At 46.4% G+C, this 21920-nt stretch overlaps 1 long non-coding RNA gene across 4 annotated transcripts in view; it reads left to right on the top strand.

Moving 5' to 3' along the window:
• LOC108408219 (uncharacterized) overlaps positions 1-21920 on the top strand; it is a 44681-nt gene that overhangs the window by 11209 nt on the left and 11552 nt on the right. Inside the window, exons 3-6 of one of the 4 annotated variants that reach the window (XR_012127288.1) lie at positions 5800-5958; positions 10783-10908; positions 13062-20145; positions 20304-20389. This is a non-coding gene — a long non-coding RNA (uncharacterized lncRNA). Of the gene's footprint in view, positions 1-5799; positions 5959-10782; positions 10909-13061; positions 20753-21920 lie in introns of those variants that run through there. The other 3 variants (XR_012127289.1, XR_012127287.1, XR_012127290.1) reach the window with 3 other exon arrangements.

Here is a 21920-nt window from a genome sequence, read left to right as displayed (position 1 = left end):
CTCCAAAGCCTCTAAGTGGATTCTGTACCCTAATCCAGGCATTCACTCCATGAGGGCCGGAAGGTGGTAGGTGTTCAGCATTTCACACTTGACTAGCCTTTGGAAAAATATCAGGCACTCCTGTTCTAATCCCCAGACGTGTGTTGCTTTGACAGATGTCCAGGTATGAGTATAGGATGATTGTGCCCCATTCGGGCATGTCAACTGGACCCATTGGCCAGTCATAATAACTATTCAGTGTGTGATCCCGTGCACACCGGCTCATTGGCAAATACTGACGGGCCTCCTCTTAAAGTTCAGTTTGGTTTGGATTCGTAAATACTTCTTCAAGCTGTGACGTCGGGCCACAGATGAGTCAGCTCTGAAATAAAAATACATCATGCGCCATTATGCTCAGGGCTATTTCCGTGGACCACGGAAGTCGGCACCAGTATCTACAGGAACTTACCACTGACGCAGCAAGTGGCCGAACGTCTTGCAATCCTCGGGGCATTGCATGTGGCTGCTGCAAGCTCCTTGTTTTCCCCCAAAGAACCCTGTTCCGTGCAAAACCTTCAACAAGGACTCCCTCCCCTATGACTTAGGAAATTAAGGACGGCAACGATTCTCCAACACAAAATAACATGTCTCAAAAGTATAAAAGTCTTAAGTATAAACCTGAGAGCTTTCTGGAACGATTAGAGTTGGAAACCCAAATGTAATACAAATGGGCATCAACGCTTGACCAAGAGTCTGTCTGACTTGCAACGTGATCATCCTTCAAAACATTGTCTCGGCCAGTGTGTGCATGGTGGTGCCAACTGCTTCAACAAACACCCGTGCCCCTTTTATATTAGGGTTACTGCGTTTGACTAGGAAGGATTTTTTACTGTGGTCTTCCCCCTTTTTAGCATAAGTTATACCAGGCTTATTTCACAAAAACTCATGAGTGTCTACCATCTGTCTGTCTAACGTCTATCTGCTGTGTATCTAGTGATCTGTTTGTCTACCTACTGTCTATCCTATCCTATCATCGATCTACAGATACCTGTATCTGTATCTGTATCTGTATCTATTATCTATCTATACATTGTGTGTTCTGTACATAAAAATGATCATGTTTAAATGGTGACAGCAAGGGTTGTAGTCGTTTATCTCGGCTCTAGCTGGGGTCAGCTCGCCGCTCCCACTGCATTATTTTTTAAATAATTTGTTCAGATAAAACTGACATAACACAGAATTAACCATTTCAGAGCAAACAGTCCAGGGGGCATTTAGTACATGCACAGAGCTTTGCAACCAACTCCTCTATCTAGTTCTGGAATATTCCATCCCCCAAAGGGGACCCCATTCCCACAAGCAGGCCGCTCCACCCCTCCCAGCCCCTGACAGCCACAAATCCACGTCTGTCTGTGCACCTGCCTGTTCTGGGCATTTCCTGTGAACGGATCCCACTGCGTGTGTCCCCGGGTGTCTGCGTCTCTCCCTGCACACCGTGGGCTCAGCTCCGTCCACGCTGTGCACGTGTCAGGGCTTCCCACCTTTCCACGGCTGCAATGACGCAGCACGACTGCAGCAAGATATCATATGCTTCCTTCCCACAAACTCCCCAGACACACATCTTCACCAAAGACCTGGGAGCCTGCCTCCCAGGGCTGCGAAGGGCTCACGTTCCACGGGCTGGACCTGCAGGCGTCTCTGAGTCCGGCTCCAGGTGTGATGAATGCTAAAGTCACTTCAGAGCTGGGAATACATGTGGCGAAGCTGCAATCATCCCCTGCAGGGACTATCCTGCAATCTCACTCACACGGCTTCCCCCCGACCCCCCCAAAAAAATTGGGAAAACCAGACAGTGGCCGAGTCCTCATCTTGATTCTCCTTGTCATTAAATGGCTGCATCATCTCCAGAATCATACATTTCGTGACAATCAGCCTCCGACCATGACACTGTAGCTTTACCTGCCTCCTGGGCTCCAGTTTCCTTCTGCATCCATTTCCATCCCAGACCAGCATTCACCCCCGACCCCCACCACCAACATCCTCACTTCCGTTGATGCTACATCACCAGCCCACAGCCTGCAAGGGGGTATCAGTCCCCCAAACCCCTTTTTTGGAGGCTGTACCTGGGCTCAGATTCCTATGGAGACTGTTGCCTATTATGGATCAACAGTGTCCCACCTGCCAGGTCTGTAGCGTGCCTGGGCATCTCTCTCCATGCCCATGCACAGCGTTTGCCTTCCGGGTCCACATGGGTCCTGCAAACCTTTGCAAACACATATCTCACCCTCTTCTCTCTCAGAAGACAGACTTACATAGATGTCATGATGCAGGTTTACAGCCACCAGGACCCCGTGCTATATTCCCAGACACACATGTCCCCAAACCCTTCATTTCCATCCCCATCTCCCTTGAGATATGATGCCATCTGTTAGTGGCCTCTGGTCCAGTGCCATGGGGTCACTTGGGCAATCGTACAACTGTAAATGTGAGTGTATCATTCTCTTGAATCAAATCTTTTCCAGCCACCCTCCATCACTTAACAGCAGAAATTGGTACATTTTTTTTTTTTTTTTTTACCTGGCCGGGTAGTAAATAATCTTTAACTTTGCATGTTACCTGGTTTCCACGGCAGCTCAGCTCTGCCCTGGAAACTATGTCAGTGAATGGATGTGACTGTGTGCCAATAAAACTTTATTGACAAAAAACAGCGAGTGGGCCAGATTGGGCCCGTGGGCTATAGTTTGCTGGCCTCTGACTTAGAGGACAGCGTACCAATGTTGAAGCCATCATGAATGAAGGTTCTTCATGGCCTGAGCTTACCCATGAAATGATCCTTTCTCCTGCTGTGTTCTCCAATGAGGGCCAATTCTGCAGGCATCCCCTTTGCCATAGGGACAGGCTGAGTAGAAGCTAGTGATGTACGCAGACTGTTTTAGCACAAAACATAGCCCTAAGCCCTAATATGTTGGAGCCCTCCCTGCCCAGTATCCCAGGATGGAACCTCATTGGGAGGTCTTGAAAGAGGGCATTAAGGTGCAAGCAGGTCACCAGGGTGAGCCCCAATCCCACAGGACTAGTGTCCTTATAAAAGGAGGAGATAAGGACATGGACCCACACAGAGGGATGACCTTGTGAGGTCCAGGGAGAAGACGGCATCCACACCCCCAGGGGGAACCAGCCCTGCTCACACCTGGATGTCAGATTCCAGCTTCCAGGACTGGGAGACAATAATGTGCTTGTTTAAGTCCCCTTGTCTTTTGTTATGGCAGAAACTCATACAGGCATCTTCTTGGTATCCCACAGATCACACTGCTTCTCGTCTTCTTAGCTCAGTCTCAATCTGGTGCTGTTGAGTTGTAAGGGGACAATATCGCAGAGATTCAAGGCAGAGTCACTTCATTGTACCTCAAAGGAAAATCAGAGGTGGACTCTCCTTGGAAATCTCAGACACTGCCCTCCCCATTTCCTTTGCATTTGGGAAGGTGACTTAGGAGAATGAAGCGGGTCTGATTTTTCCATTCTGCCTTTAGTTCACCAGATGCTACGATAGATTAATTTTTCTTGGTGCAATAATCTTCACTTATTTTTTTATATCCAATGCTGTTTCTAGTCTGGCTGAAGGAAGTGGAAAATTTTAGGCCACAGTCCCAGGATTTCAGACCATTTCCCAGTTCTGGCTATTGAAATAAAAATATTATATGTTCTCCTCTGTGATTGTGTCCAAGTGGACCTTCTGTCTTCATCACGTTCTCCTGGTAGTTGACGACCATTTTTTTATTTCTCCCTGTTGCCTTTGCTACGTTGAAAACACGCTCTCAATGTTCTTATTTTAAGTGACACTTTACGAGCCTTTCACAGAATTGGCGTGTCGGCCTTTGTAACGAGCCAGTGTACACATTCTGGGGAGTGTAAAGGCATTTGGCCACACCTGGGTCTTCTCACACCTGAGACGTGTTTGCGTTGGCTGAGACACGTCGACCTTACCGGGACTTGACACCTAAGTTTTGCCAGTAAAATAAGTAAGTGGGTGCGTCTTTAAAATTCACATGCACATATATTACACTTGAGTAGCTCAAGATGCCTCATCCCATCTTGTTGAATAGGAGAAAGAAAGCGCCAACCATCCATGTGTGCGTTAGAATATTGCAATTACTGCACAAAGCGCAGTACTGAAAAACAGAATATGCTGAGATGGGAAGAGGATGCTTTTTGCTAGCAACCATCTTTCTAGTGTTTTCCTTCTGAGAACTCCGTAGCATCAATTGCAACAATCGGCTCTTGGATATGATTGCTGTTACGGATGGCCCACGCTCGTGGGAGATAACCACTGTGCAGTTGAGATTCTTCTTGTGATTTCAGTGCTGGCGAATGCACGTAGTGAGAGGATACACAGAAATAACTTTTCGTTACCATTTGGCGGATTGTAAACTGGGAGCCAGTGTGTTACATGCCATTTGTCCCGTGACAGACCCAGTTTTTATACTGTCTCTGCTTACTACCTATGGGAACTTGGCGGAGGGCCCCAGTCATTTGGGGCTTGTGTTCCCTTTATGCATAAGATGAAGACGGTCACAGTGGCCATCCCAGGAGATGATTCGGTTATGGGATGTCCTGAGTGTGAACGGCTTAATGAAATGCCTTAAAAATATCAAGGAGATCCAAGGTTCTTTCTCTTTCTTCTCTTCTATTTCAATGCTATTTTCTTGTTCCTGGAAGAAAGTGAGATTTGGTCAGAAACCAGTAGAGAAAAGTCTAGGTGTCACTTGCTGATATCCAATATCAGAGTTCCCTGGAGCTGGGTCTTGAGTTCACAAAGGTTTCTGCCTTTAGGAAATGCCATTGGTGAGAATTCATGGGAACCCAACACTTAAGAACCTTGGTCAAGATGCACCTGCGTCTTGCTCTATTCAACCCCCTGAGACCACTGGGGCTGCTGTGACACAGCTTCATAGGCTGGGGGCTTATAAACAACACACATTTATTTCTCACGGTTCTGTAGAAGTCTGAGGTCAAGGTGCAGGCATATTCAGTGTCTGCTGAGAGCTCGCTTCGTGGTCCATGGATAATGTCTGTGCTGTGCCCTGACACGGTGGAAGGGGCTGGGCGCTCTCTGGAGAGTTATCTTGCAAAACTGAATTTGTGAAACTGTATTGACCTAATAATGCATATTATGAGATAACTTTCTGTGTTTATTGTCTTGAATTTTATCCACATGCTAAGAGTTAGCCTTACATGTTCCATATAAACACGGTTTCCCAACTTCTTCTACTCCACAGGACACATTTCCTCAGAAATAAATCTTACCTACTAGATGTTCTCTTTAAAGTGAAATGCAGCTCATTTGTCCCGTAGGTATTCTTCTGAAGGGCAAAGAGGGAGTGTGTAAGGAGAAGGGAGCAGACAACCGAAGGCCCAAAGTGCCGAGTGAGCAACTCACTTGTCCACCAAGGGGAAAGGAATGTGTCAGCTCTTCCAGAAGCAAGCGTTGACTCACAAATCTCCTTTGCCTCCATGTCTCCCCTGCCCTAACTTGGATCATTTCATGACCACCTGAACAGAAACTTCTGGTTGATACCAAAGTCTCTTCTCAATGGAACTCAAGTTTTCTATGGGTTAATATGACACCACCCCGGCCCCTCTTAATAAGCAAACTGTAGCTCCTAAATTATGTTCATGCAGCTACGTGTGACCACATGACTAAGTTCAGTAGGATTTTAGTTCACGTGTTGTGGGACATTTAGGAAGGTTGCCAAAAAAGAATTGACTCAATTGAAACGTAGGCCCTTTGGTTCCTCATTGCTCCCTTATTCCTGCTTCCAGGGATGTAGGCATGATGGCTGGAGCTTCAGCATCCATATTGAGCCACGATGCAACCACAACGATGGAAGAGCAGAGAGAGAAAAGGAGTCTAGATTCCTGAGTATCTTGGAGCCACCATACCAACCCTGAACCTTAGGCCACATTGTCTATCGTTTTCAGGTTTGCTGTTTTTACTTTTGTCCTCTCTGAGCCTGACACTTCTCTGCTATTAATTCTCTTTAAGGAAAACTACCTGGTGCGTGTTTCAGAAACATCTGGCTGTCACCAGAGGATTGCCAACTTCATCCACATCTTATTTAACTGTGATTTCGATTTCATACTCACTATGTGTCTCCAGTTTACTTGCTCTCAGTGTCAATCCACTAGGGTCCGACTGCAATTATTTGAGGAAACCAAATATTTTTATAGTTTAACCCAGAATGGAATTATGTAATTGTTTGTTTATTGTTCCCTTTGGTCAAGTTGGGAGCAGATGACAGTCAACTATGTCAAGGTCAAAACTCTGTGTGTGTGCGCATTTGGGGTGAGTTGGGGAGGGGAGTGAAAGAGAGACCCCCTAAAAGGATGCAGCCCCCAAGAGTGTGAAGAAATTAGCATTTCCCCAATACAGTTAAGAATATAGATTTGCCATCCTCTCCGGTTCTCCTTGTTTAGCATAGTTTCTACAGTGGGAAGAGCATAAAGTGCCTGGTCTGTTCCTACTGCAGATGTTTTTCTCATGACATCTGCTTTATGACATTAATTATTTGATTGCCGACCTTCACCTTTGATGGAGGGTTAGAAAATGAGCTGTGTAAAACTCACAAGCCCATTAGGGAAACCTCTTAGGATTACAGCAAAGACAAGCAGTCCAGCTTGGGGTGTGATTTTTTGGCAAGAAACACCCTTATAGGTGTCTACATCCATTCACATGCTGTTTCCCCACTGGCTTGGAATTACAGGAAAACGATCTTTCCTATTTGAATGGCCGTGATGAGCGCCTTCTGCCCTGTAATTTCAGCCCAGTGACAGAGGTGCCGGCAACAAGAACCATTTGGCAAGTTTCAGTTAGGTTTTTTTTCCCCTCTCGATCTCTCGTTGAGGAACACCGGTGCCCCTGACCCTCCTGGCCTCCCTGTGGGATGATAGGGTATGAAGCCAGGACTCCGATGGCCAAACTGAACACTGAATAGAATTGTAAGCCACATGTAGGCAGAACAGGAGGTCTCTCTGCTAGGTCTGTCTCTCCTGGAAGTGGGTCCCAGCTGTTCCAGTCGGACAGCCACCTCTAGAGTTGCATGACCTTCTGATGAAGTCCTTATCCATCCTGGATAAGCTAAGGGCTCCTTGTACCTTAACTCCTCACAGCAGGCAGAAAACACTGGAATTTTCAGCAGCCTCAAAAGCCTTAGCAGGAGAATGCCTTCAGGGTGGGATTTTAATTAAGCCCCTAGGGCTGTAGAGACACTATTTTACCTCCAGGGAGTGAGGGAGGGGATGAACATACATGTGTGTTTGCAGATATAGTGAGTTTTAGTGACTCGGGGACCTCCGAGTGGACAGACTTGTCAGACCGCTGGGGTTCGAGTGTCCCGACCGCACAGCCAGAGACGGGGGACTCATTTGCATTTGGAAATATGTGAGGGCGCGTAAGTCGGTGAGGTCACTTACATAAACAGAAACTGGCCGAGGCTAACGCTTACAGATACAGGGATGTGGGGGAGAGGATGTGATAAATGATCGCTGATGGAGGGAGAGAGACCAGGGGAGGGTGATGAAGGCCAGGAGGGAGAACAGAGCTCCAGGAAGGGATAAGTGACCAGCTCAAAGGAGATAAGCTCTTGGAAGCAGGTCCTTGGGAGGCACATGAGATCACGGCATGTACCCCCCGGGCAGCCTCAGCACAAGGGGTCAGACTGAGCAGTCCCTGGGGGCTGAGGAAGGGGAGAAAATGCCAGAGGCCTCACCGTGAGCACAGAGTGGGCGGAGGAGACTGTCAGCAGGTCAGGAGATGCCTGTGGTTAGTACGTGACTCATGAAGGGGCAGCCGGGGAGACTGGCTAGAGGGAGGGCTGGACGCTCGCATTGCCCACTCAGTTTCTCAGCGTGAGATGCCAGCTTTGCATCACAGACGGACTTGTCTCGCTGTGTCATGTTCCTTAGCAATACTCTGTCTTTATAAGGTGTCTCCATTCTTGTGAACCATCTCTTCGTGTCCCTCAACATACTCATGAATCATGTTTTGCCCTCCTGCGTGTGTTCCCCTTGGTGTAAATTATCATGCTGAGTAAGCCAGAGGGATCTGTTTGTTTCCTTTTTTGAACTGCACAGAACTCCCAAGGTACAGGAATCAGACTGATGTCATAGAAACCTCAGCATATGCTTTTCATTAATGGTGGAAAATTTCTTTCTCATCGGCAAAGGAGTTTATGTAAGCTAAACTCTTTATTACCTAAAAAAAAAAAAAAGTTAGCCATGTCCTGGGAAATGTTATCTGGAGATAGAGGAAAAGACAGGAAAGTTAATGAAAAAGATTCTCTACTGTGTATATCAAATGCCGCGTCCTCTATCATATGTATTTTGTCAAGCTATAAGAGTGCTTAATAAAAGCATCTTGAGTTCATATGGGAGGCTGAATATGTGTCAGTTATTTCAAAAATATGCCAAATTGATAGAATCTTGAAGCTCCACATGCAAAAAGTAAAAAAAAGTTCTCATCCCCTGCAGTTTCATCAGAATCCTCAGCTGTTTATGCGTGTTTCCTACTTTAGTGAGGCTATTTATTCACCAGTTTGGGAGAAGCTGGTTAGGAGGAAGGGCGTCTCCTTCTCCATGTTTCCACGGTTGAGCATTGTCTCCTTCCTTGCACAGTAGACATGACGCACGAACATCTCGGACCCCTGACTCGTTGAAGGCTGCTGGGTGTGCACGGGCCCCGTGGGGCTGTTTTCATGCGGTGCAGGAGTGCCCAGGGGCAGGCCACACCCGAGGAGGCGGACTGGCCAGAAAGTGCCCACCTGGAATGCTGTGAAGGCTCGTATTGTCTTCCAGGGGAGAGGACAGCAGAATGGAAACGGGAGAGGCGAGATGGCCAGGGCTGAGGATAACTTGAGGATGATTGGTCGCTGTTGAAGACAACCAAACTCCTTCTTGGAGAGACTGCATGCGGGGGGGGGGGTGGAAAGTGCTGGCTGGGCTCTGGCCCCGCTTGGTCCTTCTGAGCTCTTGCAGCCTCTCCCAAACATCTATAAAACTCCATGGGGAAGATTTCCAAAGTCCACTGGAGTCCTGAAACACTTGTGTCTTTCCAGCAAAGGAATGGCATTAAACAGGTGGTTGCTTTCTATCCGCATTCTCACCCTTTCCCAGGGAGTAATGGGGCTGGGATAATTTTTAAAAATACAACCTTTCAGAATTGTGACAGTGTGTTTCTCTAATAGCTACAATAAATGTCCCCAAAGATATCAGGTCTCCATCTCTAGAACCTGGGACTGCGACCTTATTTGCAGGCTGTCCGGGTCAGAGCTCAGCCTTGCTGCAAATCCGTCCATTCCAGGTGTGAAGAGGTGGAATGGAATCCTAAGGAGAATGTGTTGAGGGAAATCATTTTCAAATGCACGTTGAGCATGCAGCAATATGATTGCCTGACATGTCCCTCCATTCGGTGTATCTATTTGAGAGTCTAACAGGCACTTAAGAACCTTTACTAAAGATGAATGAGGTCAGCTTTGCAAAATGACTTTCAGTTGCATGGAGCCTCTAGACACTTTCCGTGTCCAAACCTAGCCTTCGCTTACCGCCTAGATATGTTTCCCTCCGTGAGCCAGCCCAGGAGCCTGCTCACCTACGTGCTCTAGGCAAACGGAACGGAACAGAGAAGTCTAGCCCTCCTCCGCTCAGAGGGTCTATGGGTTCCTTTCAAACGCATCGTGACTATTTAGGGGGAACTGCCTTCTTTTTAACTAAGAATTCTGGGTCACTGAGAAATTAAAAAGAATTAGGTTCTTAAAATTTGACAGATGACACCGAGATATACCAATGACTGTGGTACCAATTGAAATCGCTAACAGCTAATTGTTGGGTGACTTTCCATCAGAGGCTTAGCTGTATGGCTTGTGGGTATTTGTATAAATTCATAGAATATGAAATGCATATGGGATATATGAACTCTGTTTCATAGCTATCAATCCTCTCTCTCTCTCTCTTATCTATCAAATCTATCAATCTTTCATTGCTATCTACCAAATACATAAATCTCTCATCTATCCATGTCCATTCTCTCTCTGTCTAAGACCCATCACTTCTTATCTACATCTGCCATCGGCCCAGCTGCCTATATTGTTCTGTAGATATCTCACAGTAGTCCAGAGCCATGATAGATCTCCATGGGGTATTTAATTTTATTAAACCTTATTATTGCTCTGTAGAGTCCCTTGAATTTGTGTGTTGACCAGTTTTTCTGAGCTTGTGAAATACTTCTGTCTGGTAGAGGACAGAAAGCAAATTGCACGTGTGTGAACTTCTCAAACACCAGATTTTCCAGGAAGTGGGAATTTACTCTAGAATTGGCCTGTCATCAAGCCCATATGCATCTGTATGAATCTTCTTATATTTACCTTCTAGAGGCTCACCTGGGTTTCACTGTCAGGATGTAATTTTGTCTTATTTCACTACAGATACAGTAACCGATAACTATCTGATGTTTATTAAGCTATTTTACCCACTGTGGATGTAGTTTTTAAGCATCGCAGTCATGTTTCCACTCTTGAGCAATGAAGACACAGATGGAGTTTACTGTGCGAAATAGCCCAGTTTCCCTGGCAAGTGAAAAAATGCTCCACCTCCCCAATACTAAGGGTAATAAAAACAGCACATATATCTCAATAATATATTCATTTACTATTATCAAGGGGTGTGACCAGACCATTGCTCCTTCAAGGATGCTGTCATCCTAACAGCAGCTTGCGATACATTTTCTAAAATGCATGGAATTATTTTTGGCAGATGGTCACCAAGACCAGGAAGGATCGTGCACAGCGATTCCATACAGTGGTTCTGATGACGTCAAGTTATCTTCTGCTTGAAACTTCTCATGATACTTCACAAAGAGATTGGCTTGCTCTCATCCAGGTATCATCTGGGAGACTGATGGAAATATTTCTGTGGCTCAGTGACTTCTAAGGCTGACATTGGGACATTGCCTTGACTAAAATGGTCTTAAGTGATACCCAAGGGTACAGAAGATCAGACACTTGTCTTTCTCTCTCTCGTGTGTCTCTGTGTGTTTGAGTCAGAGAGGAGGAGAGACCTTCAATGCCATTCATTTGGGTCAAGCAACCACCTGAGATCTATACTGTGACACTACTTGGGGAGGATGGCTTGAAAGACCATTGGTCCTATACAGTATAGATTCTATTTTCATCTCACCCTGGACCATCTGCAAGCCGAATTCTTAGACGTCATCTGTTGAAATTCTCCACAGAATTGCTACTTTTGAGCAGCACTTTGTTATTAAGCACTGGGTGTCAAAATGAAAATATTTGCAGCAGAGAGCATTTTACCAATTGTGTTCCTGTCTTCACTGACGGGGTATTCTTCAGGACATTTTTGGTATTTATGACTCAGAGCTTATGACTGGAACAACTTTCCTTCCCAGGAAGAACTGTTGGGAAATGGTTATTCACATAACAGAACATGTGTCAGTTTTTCCTTTGGCTGCCAGGAAGCTCATAAGTAAATTGTTTTTTAAAATCTCATCACTGTCTTTGACAGGGACATATTTATTTTAAGAGATTACAGGGGAAGAGGGTGGGTGGAAAAGTAAAAGTTCAAATACTCTGCCTTCTAAAGTCTCCGTTATGATGAAATGACCTTTTAATGTTTCTGAGGAATTGTGAACACCATCAAAAGTAGGGAAAGTATTATATTGGATCCCCTGTGTACCCATAATGCTGAATAATTACCAGCCCAAGGGCAATCCTGCTTCATCTATCTCCATACCCACTCCCTTCCTATAATCCCCAAACTTATCTGCAGCTAATCCCAGACATAAGATGATTGCATTCAGTTATTTACTTATATATTATTTTGTTATACATCTTCTTCAGCAGTATGTACAGTACATGCAAAAACTGTGTGTTGGGGGTATGCACATGCATGAATACACAAACTCATGTTTTTTCCACATTCCCTCAACTTGTTCAACCATATTACTCAGTGTTGACACTTAAGTCCCAGCCTTGGGAACCAGCCCAGGACCATCACTGGCTGAAGAGTCCAATTGTCCAATCTTGCTGTGGTGTTGATGGCCCTTACCTGAACTTGTTCCTTTTCTTAATCCCTGACGGCATTTTCCAGAAGGGAAAGATGCAATTTAAAAAAAAAAATGCATCTTGTTATTGAAATATTTGTAAGATGCTCCCAGGACCAGAGGAAACCAATAGTTCTTGTTTTCCCCTGTCATACCTGGAGCTGGTACCGGTGGCTGGATTCACCAGTGAGGGGGTGTTGTTTTCTTTGGGGATTCCGGAAGGGGATCCCATTCTGTGCTAGCATGACAGTTTGCCTACGTGGTTTCAGCTCACCTCTCAGAGGGGCACCAGGATGGGGCACTTCCACCTCAATCACCCCCTCAGGGCTCTATAAACCAAACGGGAGGCTGTCGTGGGGAACGCACATTGGGTTCATAGTTTATATTCTTGCAAAATTGGTATTTGTGGTTCATCCATTTAGCAATTAGGGTTTTCTCCGTTGGTGTGAGCTTGGCAGGGAGAAGCTATGGTGTGGCTCCTTTCAGAGGGAGAATTAATGGACTGAGTTTTCCAAAAGGAGATGAGTCAGACCAGGGAATGCCATTGCAAGCTGCTTGGGGCTAGCTAGAGGAAAAATGGGAACTCTAGGGCCACACCCGTTGCTGGGGCCTGTCAGTGGTGAAATCCCCTTACAGGAGTTTATCAAGAAGGGGGGACCCTAATTTGCAGAGCATAAAGAGAGAATGCCCGTAGAATTCTACAGGACGGCTCTGCAGAAATAAGTGTCATCCATTGCTTAAGGTTTTTCATTCCGTCCTGAGTTCTACTCAAAGATGCAAAGCGTGTCTTGGAAGAACATTTTCTGGAAAAGGCCACAGAATAAATTCTTTTGGCTTTTTGGCCGTACATACGGTCTCTGATGCAACTCGAAGCAGTAAGCAGATGTAGAGGATTATCTAGGCAAATGGAGTGGTTGTGTCCCATAAAACGTCATTCATGGACCCTTGTAATTGAATGTCACATCATTTTCAGGTGTCGAAAGAGAGCTGTCAGAGGAGAAAGTGGCTCACGGGGTTATGGAAGCTGAGAAGCGCCACAGTCCGACGTCTGCAAGCTAGAACCTCCTTTCCACGCAGCTGCCCGCACCGCAGCACTTACAGTCTCTGCTCTCTGGCCGAGGATACTTGGCACCTGGGACGCGCACCTGGCTCTAATTCTCCAGGTAGATCTACCATCATTACACGGGAGCTGGGAGGTTGCTCTGGGCTATTGTGGGCATGCCAGGGACAGGACAGGAGCGCACCGTCCAGCTGGCACCATGGGGCAGGCATCTGGTTCCCCTACGGATGCCGCAGGAGAGCCCTCCGTCTGGTGCCGGCATCACGGGGCTGCAGAGCCGGCCAGCAGTGGTACTGCTTGTGCTCAGTGGTCCCATGAGGTGTGGGTGTTCCTCTTTACACCACGGGCCCTGGGGCTGTCATTCTTGTCTGTGAGCCATGCAACCTGGTCCTCTTTCCTGGGCCACTGCATCCCCTTCTAATAGGGTCTGTGTTCAGAAGATGCCCTCTTCCAAGGGCCCAATCCTCCTAGCTCTCCCTAGGGGAGCAGCCACCCCATTTCTTTTCCACAATGGTTGGAAATAACAGTAAATTATGTTTCCTTCCTGCTCAAATCAACTAGATAAATAGATCAGATAGATGGATGGATGGATAGATAGATAGATGATGGATAGATAGATACATAGATAGATAGATAGATAGATAGATAGATAGATAGATAGATAGATAGATAGATAGATAGATAGACAGATAAATGATAACTAACCAGGTAAAGAGATAAAAAGATAATTGATAGATGATAGATAGATAGATAGATAGATAGATAGATAGATAGATAGATAGATAGACAGACAGATAGATAAATGATAACTAACCAGGTAGAGAGATAAAAAGATGATTGATAGATGATAGATAGATAGATAGATAGATAGATAGATAGATAGATAGATAGATAGATAGATAGAGATAGATGATAGATTGCTAGACAGGAAGAAAGATAAAAAGACATTATAGATGAAAGATGAAAGATAGATAATAGCTGAAAGACAGATAGATGATAAATGTAGACCCTGATATCTCAGTCTCTATGTCTATCTCTCTTTGTCTCTGTCTCTCTTTTTCTCTGGAATACCCTAATACACAACCCAAAGGAGACACAGTAACAGGAGCCCCAGAAAAGACAAACACCAGCACCCGTGGGGTTCAGGGCAGGGCTAATGCACATGACATCCGTGAAAGATTCGAGCTCTTTCGATTAACACCTGGTGCCGTGTCTAGACAGGTCTTTGGTTTTACTGCATCTGAGCAGAGCCCCCTCCACACGTGCATGGAATTTCTGGCCAGCCTTTCTTGCATGATATTCTAAATACCTGTGGTCTGTCAGCCGGGAGGTCAAGATAAGCGGCTTTTATGAAGAAATTTAAACCTCAGACTCCGAGTGGCATTTCCAGGCTCTTACATCAGTTCTCACACTGTCAAGAGTGTCCTGAGGTTCACAGGGACTAAACAATCCTGCAGCCAAAATGCAGTTTTTAAAGTCACATTTCCCCTGCCTCAAGAATGCTTTGCGTACCTTACAGCTCCAGCTATTCAGCAGGTGCCCTTTGGACGGTGAGGGAAGCCACCTCCTTTTACCAGGCTAGCGCGTCCGTGTGGACAACGGAAATTCCCAGCCTCTCGGCTCTGCCTAAAGCATTTTCCAGGATCCTGGAAGGTTGCTCTGGGCTGTCGTGGGCACGGCAGCAGCTCCAGCATGCAGCTGTGTGTTGGGTGGGCAGGCTGTCTACACTATTCAGCAACCTATTCAGCAGCTGTGTGTTGGGTGGGCAGGCTGTCTACACTATTCGCATGCATTTTGTTTTTATTGCCTGGCACTCTGACGGGACAGCCACACACCCTGTCAATCTGCTCCTTCCTCCTACACATGGGTAACTCAGAAGTAAAGGCGCTGTGACCCCCGGTTGTATTTTACATCCAGCGCGATTGTCTTGTAGTCCCTTCCTGGTAATTTTCCCCTCGCCTGTGAACCAAGAAGACAAAGCACCACATTAACTAGACTTGCCCATGTCTCTGCGGACGTGTGTTTCTTTCCATTACGCTGTGCGTCTTTGTTCAAGCCTTCTTTGCAGGCGTATTGCCCATCTGACTCCCAGTCCGAAATTGCCCACATGGGGTGCTAACTCTCCGGGGGCATCCCGAGCTGCTGTGTGGCTAGACGCCACGCAAAGAGCCTCACCTTGTTGGGGACACTGCCTTCTGGTACATCAGCCTGCTTCTTTCTCGCTCCATCCAGAACTTTCTGATATACCAGAGTAGAAGATGATCTCTGCCATACTTAAAAAAAAAAAATTTTATTTTTTATAGGAGTCTTAGGTTGACACCATAATGAAGAGCAAAGTATAGACACTCCTCAATGCCCATGGCCCCCCCCAGCACACACACAGTCTCCCCCATTATCAGACTGGCCTCTTTCCATTAGTCATTTGAATTTAAGGTTCCTTTTACAGGGTCCTTTTGAAATGGGAGCTCTCGCAGAGTTTTACACTTCAGGCAAAAGATAAAGTCATGCATGTGCCTACTTATAGTAGAATGTCTAAATAAATATTCTGCGATTCCCCTATGGGCATCTTTCTTCTCCTCAGAATCATCAACCAATAATTGCTTCCTTGGCCTGCTTACGTTTCTAAGCGGTCCTACTCTCCCAGTGTGGTAGCCGGGCAGAAATACGAACGCACAAATATTTAAGTGTATCCATTAGCCACAACCTCCCACATCACACCGCAGGTATTTCTCAATGTCTAGCCTCTTCGTGAAATATATAGGCGTGGGGACTCACCCAATTTAGTGTTTTGGAAATGTTCTATAAATGTTAAAAAGTGTCTCGCCAGCACGCATTCTTGCACGCTCAGCTCACAAAATCCCGTCATCTCTTCCATGATCCCACCCTGGATCCGTGCCGCTGGCAGATGTCGCTTCTCGGGGCTCCACGGTGCTCTGGGTGAATGGCTGCATAATGAGCTGCCATTCAGTGATGTTGATGGGCAGCAGCCCAGCCAGGTGATGGAGAAGGTAGGCCGGGAGCATGTGGCCCGGATTCTAGGGGAATGGGAGCTTTGGCCCAGAATGGCAGGTAACTTGGTCTTGGGGTATGAATATGGGATAGTCCACACTTCCAGCCATCTGCTGCCTTCTGCATCAACGTGGCGGGTGGCCCGATTCTTAGACATCTCCCTGTAATACGAGCCCGCAAGCACGTCTGGGTTGGAGTTGAATAATGACAAGCCAAATCTGAACTTGTCAGCAAATCTGTGGAGCCAGACATCGCTCGCTGTCTTCGGGAAGAGCTGAGAACTTCAGCTGCCGCCCCGTTGACCGCTTGCTCTGGCCACGGTGGAATGCGACCTGTCTTCTGAGAATAGATGGGCTCCTCTGAGACCCAGGGAACCACGAAGAAATGCACGAAGAATTTCTCCAGCAGTTGACGCAGATGGTAAAAGCACACCGAAAAATGACGATTCACCTCCAGCAGAGAGAAATGCCAACCCAGGCCCATAGCATAGTGGCCACATCTTCCACCTGGTGACCATTTTGACGAGCTCCGCGATATGCTTTGTTTCAGAACTTTGAGGACTTTGGCTTGCAATTCCCAATCCCCCTTCCTAAAAAGAAAAAAATCCTCCAAATATTTTCCTCTTCTATGTAGAATTGCTCAAGGCAAAATCTGGAAGTCATTAATGATTGCTTCCCTTTTTAGTCTCGATCCAAATAATGATACATCCTGTAGCGTCCACCAGCAAACCCATCTCCTGGCCCGCGGCAGTGCTTGAATTTCTCCCTCCATGTAGCCTGCGTCTCCTTCTGACAGGTCCCTGGTGTGTCCTTTTTCTGTCCTACGCTCGGCCATGCTCTGCACTAAAGGTGAAGAGGTTAATGTTATCAAACTCTTCATCAGCTGCCAGCACAAACTAGGTGCTTCAGAATTGTTACTCATTATTATTCTAAGAATAATTAACTCCCGGATGCATTTATCTTTCAGTTGTTAGCCCAACGTTTATTACCGTCTGAATGGTTTTACGGCTACCTCAGAAGTGACCTGAGCATTCTCGTGTGTATGGAGGGTCTCAAGGTGCACTGCAGTTTCCGCAGTGTGTGGCTCTTAAAACTGGGATGATGTGGGTGGGTGGGATTTACACAAGAGGGCATCAGATGCATGGCACCATGGGAAAAGTCGTGGGCATGGTTAGCCTGAAAGGGCTTCACCACAACAGCAACACTGCGCTGCATGCCCCATCTGTAGCATACGGGAGCCGGCTTCATGTCCACTGCTGCATCTTTCTGTAAAAACAATGTTAAACAATCCCCACTCGAGTTCATGCACCACACGGTGATACACGACACCACAGACCATAGAGCACATTTCATTCTAGCTTTAGAAACCAAATCAACTGACTCTCTGGAGCTTCAGTGAGTTGCACACCGGGTGCATGTGTAGAGTTTTCTTCACTGGATAATCGATGGATGCCAGGGTGCCCTGCTCAGGGCAGCTCCAGGAAGCCCAAGGAAAATGGGATGCCTGTATGAAACATCTGTACAGCACCGCTCTCAAACGTTAGCGTGCTCCCGTGGAATCTCAATGATTCTGACTCTAAGCCCTGGAGAGGCTTGAGAATATCCATTTGCAGTGTGCTTCCAAATGAAGCTTGATGTGGTGGTGGTGGTCCGTGTGTTGAATGGGAAGGTCCCAGAGCTGTGTTACCTAACACAGTCACCACCAGCCACCTACAGCTAATACATTTAAATTATTTAACATGTATGTATTTATTATTTTTCATCGCTGAGATAATGGGGGCAACCTAACTGTCCATCAATAGATGAATGGGTGAAGATACATGCACACACCACACACACACACACACACACACACACACACAATGGCAAGTGACTCAGCCATAAAAAAAGAATGAGATCTTGCCACTTGTGACAACAGGAATGGACCTAAAGCCTATTGTGCCAAGTGAAATAAGTCAGACAAAGACAAATACGTAGTGATGTCACTTCTATGCAAAATCTAAAAAGCAAAGCGAAATGAACCATCCAACAAAAAAAAAGCGAAATAGACTCATAAGCACAGAGGACAAAGTTGTTTGCCAGAGGGAAGTGGATGGGTGTTAGGCAAACAGATGAAAGGGATTCACTTGTCTGCCCTCTGATAAAACCATCATGGAAATGAAAAGTACAGCATAGGGAATATGCTCAATAATATCATGATATCTTTGTATATGGAAAAGAAGATAACTACACTTACGGTGACCGTTGCCTAACAGAATTGTTAAGTCCCTATGTTGTACACCTGAAACCCACATAACATCGTATGTGAACTACACTTCCATTTAAAAACCCGAAGAAAAATTAAGTTGTGACCAACATTCGCTGTCATCTGCGAGGCATGAAATTATCACATTAAGAAGTCTGGGTATCTTGAGGTAATGCTAACGGGTGAAAAAGCAGAGACTATCATTGAAAATTTCATTATCCATTGTTTTCTTATTTTCTTACCCTGTGGCTAAATAAATGATCACAGTTTATTTATCTTAAATAACTAGTCCCTTGCAGGGGGTCTTTCCAAGTGGTGAGTGAGAGACCCAGGATCCTTCCAAACGGCTGCTCTGTCATCCCCAACACCTGCCTCCCGAGGGACCATTCTTTCCAACCACGGGTTATTTGCTGTTGGTATTTCCCTTGCTGCTGTTTGAATTCCGTGACCGTGACGCTGACTGTGAAAAGGCCTGTGCATTCTCATTCTCAGGAGGTCTCCACCGTGCACACCCTTCCACCCCCATCGCTTCGGCCAGAAGCCAACCACACAGACACACCGAGCTGTTCAGACCAGCTGGGTAGTGGAGTCAAGCTGAGAAGAGGGGGGAGATTGGTTTTGTATCTGTTCGCAGCCTCGACCAGGGACTAACCCGTCTCTCGATAGTCTGTCAGACACTCAGAACAGTCATCCCCTGCTACCGACTCTAACTTGGGGCAGTGCCTTTGGAAATCCGTGTGGCACCATCTTGTGAAACTCAACACCAGCCATAGGCCCTCGCTGGTTTGAACTGTACAGCAACACTTGCACACCTGTCCCAGGAGAAGCAGGTTCAAAGAGGTATTGTCTGTGATGGTGAAAACCTGCACACATCCCACAGGTGTGTTGACCGAAGAATGCATATGTCAAGTGTGAAATAGTCACACAGTGGAACTGTGTACAAAAGTGACATGAATCAATCACATCTACATGCAAGCGTATGGGTGAGTCTTAGACTGTTGAGTCTCCAGGGGTGGAGAAATGGCCTAGGTTCTTGAAGTGGGTGGTGCATCCATGCTTATTTTCTTACTCTGCTTCTTATTTGGTTTTTCTCAGTACCTTCGTAGCTTTGCATGTTTCCTTTGAAGATCTGCAATGTTTCACACACAAAACAAGTTAGTTTTAGATGCATTCAGTCGCTCCTGCGGGGCTTCCCACCCCAAAACAGGTTCCCATCCCTTTGACTCAAGAGTGTATTCTCCAGGGCCGTTTTGTGCCGTGACCGTCCTTTGCAAAGCTGATGGCTCAAGGAGTAGACACCTGACCCCAAATACGTCCTACAGCCGTGTCCACACTGTGACTCTTGTTCCGCTTGTGTCTCAGTGAGTACATCCCTTTGCTGGCCCTCGGCACCAGAAATGCTCACCCGGGGTCTTCCCCTGCTTTGCACACGCCTCTCCGCTACAATGTCCTTGGAGTCCCCCCAACAGAAGGAGTGACTCAACCTTGACCCTCCGTTTGCGGCGTGTGACCTTCCTTTTAGTGTTTGGTGTCCTTCGTCCCTCGGTTCGTCCTGCAGTCGCTGAGCGAACTGGGAGGGAAGGGGGTGTCTCTCCATTTTTCCCTGTCCTGCCCCCCGCATGTGCCTGTGTCCCCCACTGAATACCGTGGGGTGTTTGCTACCCAGTACCAGGCATTAGAAGCACAGCGCAATGAAGAGCTGTGGATGCTGTTGTGTCTGTGAGCTCAAGGATCCGTGGCTGAGGTGGGGTCCCCAGAAAGCAGAAAGCAAATGAGGGGGTGCAGCCCTGAGGGAGGGAGGGAATGGGAATGAGGAGGAGAGGAGGGGCAGAGAGAGCGAGGCGTGTCCTCACCACTGGACAGGTGAGGCTCATTGCTCTGTCTCTGAAACCTCCTCCCCAGGCACAAAAGGAGCCAAGTCTCAAGATGAACCTTCATGCAGAAGAAAGGAGGAGAAATTATGTGCTGGCTGACCCCTGACTGCCAAGGTCAGACACCCCCTCCTGCTTCAGACCTGCCTGTGTTTCTGGGCAATCATATCTCAGCTCAAACGGAAGCCTGAATATGTTTGCATACATATGTGTGTATGTGTGAATATGTGAATACATATATATTCTCTAGAGAATACCTAATATTTAATATTAGATATAAGATATACATAAGATAATGTGTTATATTATGCAAAAGATACATGTGAGTATACATATCATATAGATGAGTCTATGTGTATATGTGTGAATATGTGAATATATTCTCTGGAGAATATGTAATAGTCAATATTTGATATTACATATAAGATCTACATAAGATGTTACATATTATGCAAAAGATACATGTAATACATGTATATATTACACACATAATATCATATGAGTCTAGATGTATGTATATATTATATATAATATACATTATTATATAGATGTACCCATATATATGTTTGTCTTATGTAATAATATATGTGTGTGTGTGTGTGTGTGTATCGTAGTCTGTTTGGGCTGTGAAAATGCCACAGACTGGGTGGCTTATAATCAGCAGACATTTATTTTTCTCAGTTCTGGAGGCTGGGGGTCCAAGATCAAGGTGCCAGGAGATTGGGTGTCTGCTGAGAACCTGTTCCCTGGTTCATGAATGGCTGACTTCTCCCTGTGTCCTCATGTGGAGGAGGTGGGGAAGGAGCTCTGGGGGTCTCTTTATAAGGGCACTAATTGCATTCATGAGGGCCCCACCCTCATCACATACTCCCCTCCCAAGGACCGCACCTGCTAATACCATCCCTTCGGGGGTTAGATCTTCAACAGGTGGACATTGGGGGATCACAGACATGCAGAGCATTGTAACATATGTGTAAAGAGATTTGCTTTAGGGAATTAGCTCCTGTGGTTATGGAGGCCGAGAAGCCCCACACCTGCAGTCGGCAGGCTGGAGACCCAGCAGAGCCATGGTGTGATCTCCAGTCTGAGTCTGAGGCCAGGGGAAGACAGCTGGCCCTGCTCCAAGACATGCAATCAGAGGATTTCCTTGTTCTTCGTGGGAGGGCAGGTCCTTTCGTCCATGGAGCCCCACAACTGATTGGATGTGGCCCACCCAGCTTGGGGAGAGCCATCCGCTTTACTCAGTCCACCCATTCAGATGCTCAACCTCACCCTCACAGACACACCCAGAATCGTGTTTGACTAAATTCCTGGGCACCCCATGGCGCCCAGCCCATTTGACCCACAAAATGAACCATCATGATGTCTACATGTGTGTGTGTGTGTGTGTGCACATATGTATGCATGCATCATACAAGGCATGAAGCATTGGACTACCACGCAAGAAAGAACACTGCAAATTTTGCTGCAAAATGTGCATTGTCATAATATTCTACAGTCATCCTGAAGCGACATTTGTAATGTCCTGTTGAGAGAAAGATCAGAAAAAGATGCCCGTCTGGTAACTGTGTGATGACCACGATGTCTGGGGCTGCAGCCATGGCTAAAATGAATGGTTCCCTTTAAACAATGTGTAGGCTGCGTGGAA

The sequence above is a fragment of the Manis javanica genome, chromosome X (genome assembly GCF_040802235.1).
Source record: "Manis javanica isolate MJ-LG chromosome X, MJ_LKY, whole genome shotgun sequence".
Classification (NCBI taxonomy): Eukaryota; Metazoa; Chordata; class Mammalia; order Pholidota; family Manidae; genus Manis; species Manis javanica.
The sequence above is the reverse complement of the archived record's forward strand: the minus strand, read 5'-3'. Positions and strand labels throughout refer to the sequence as shown.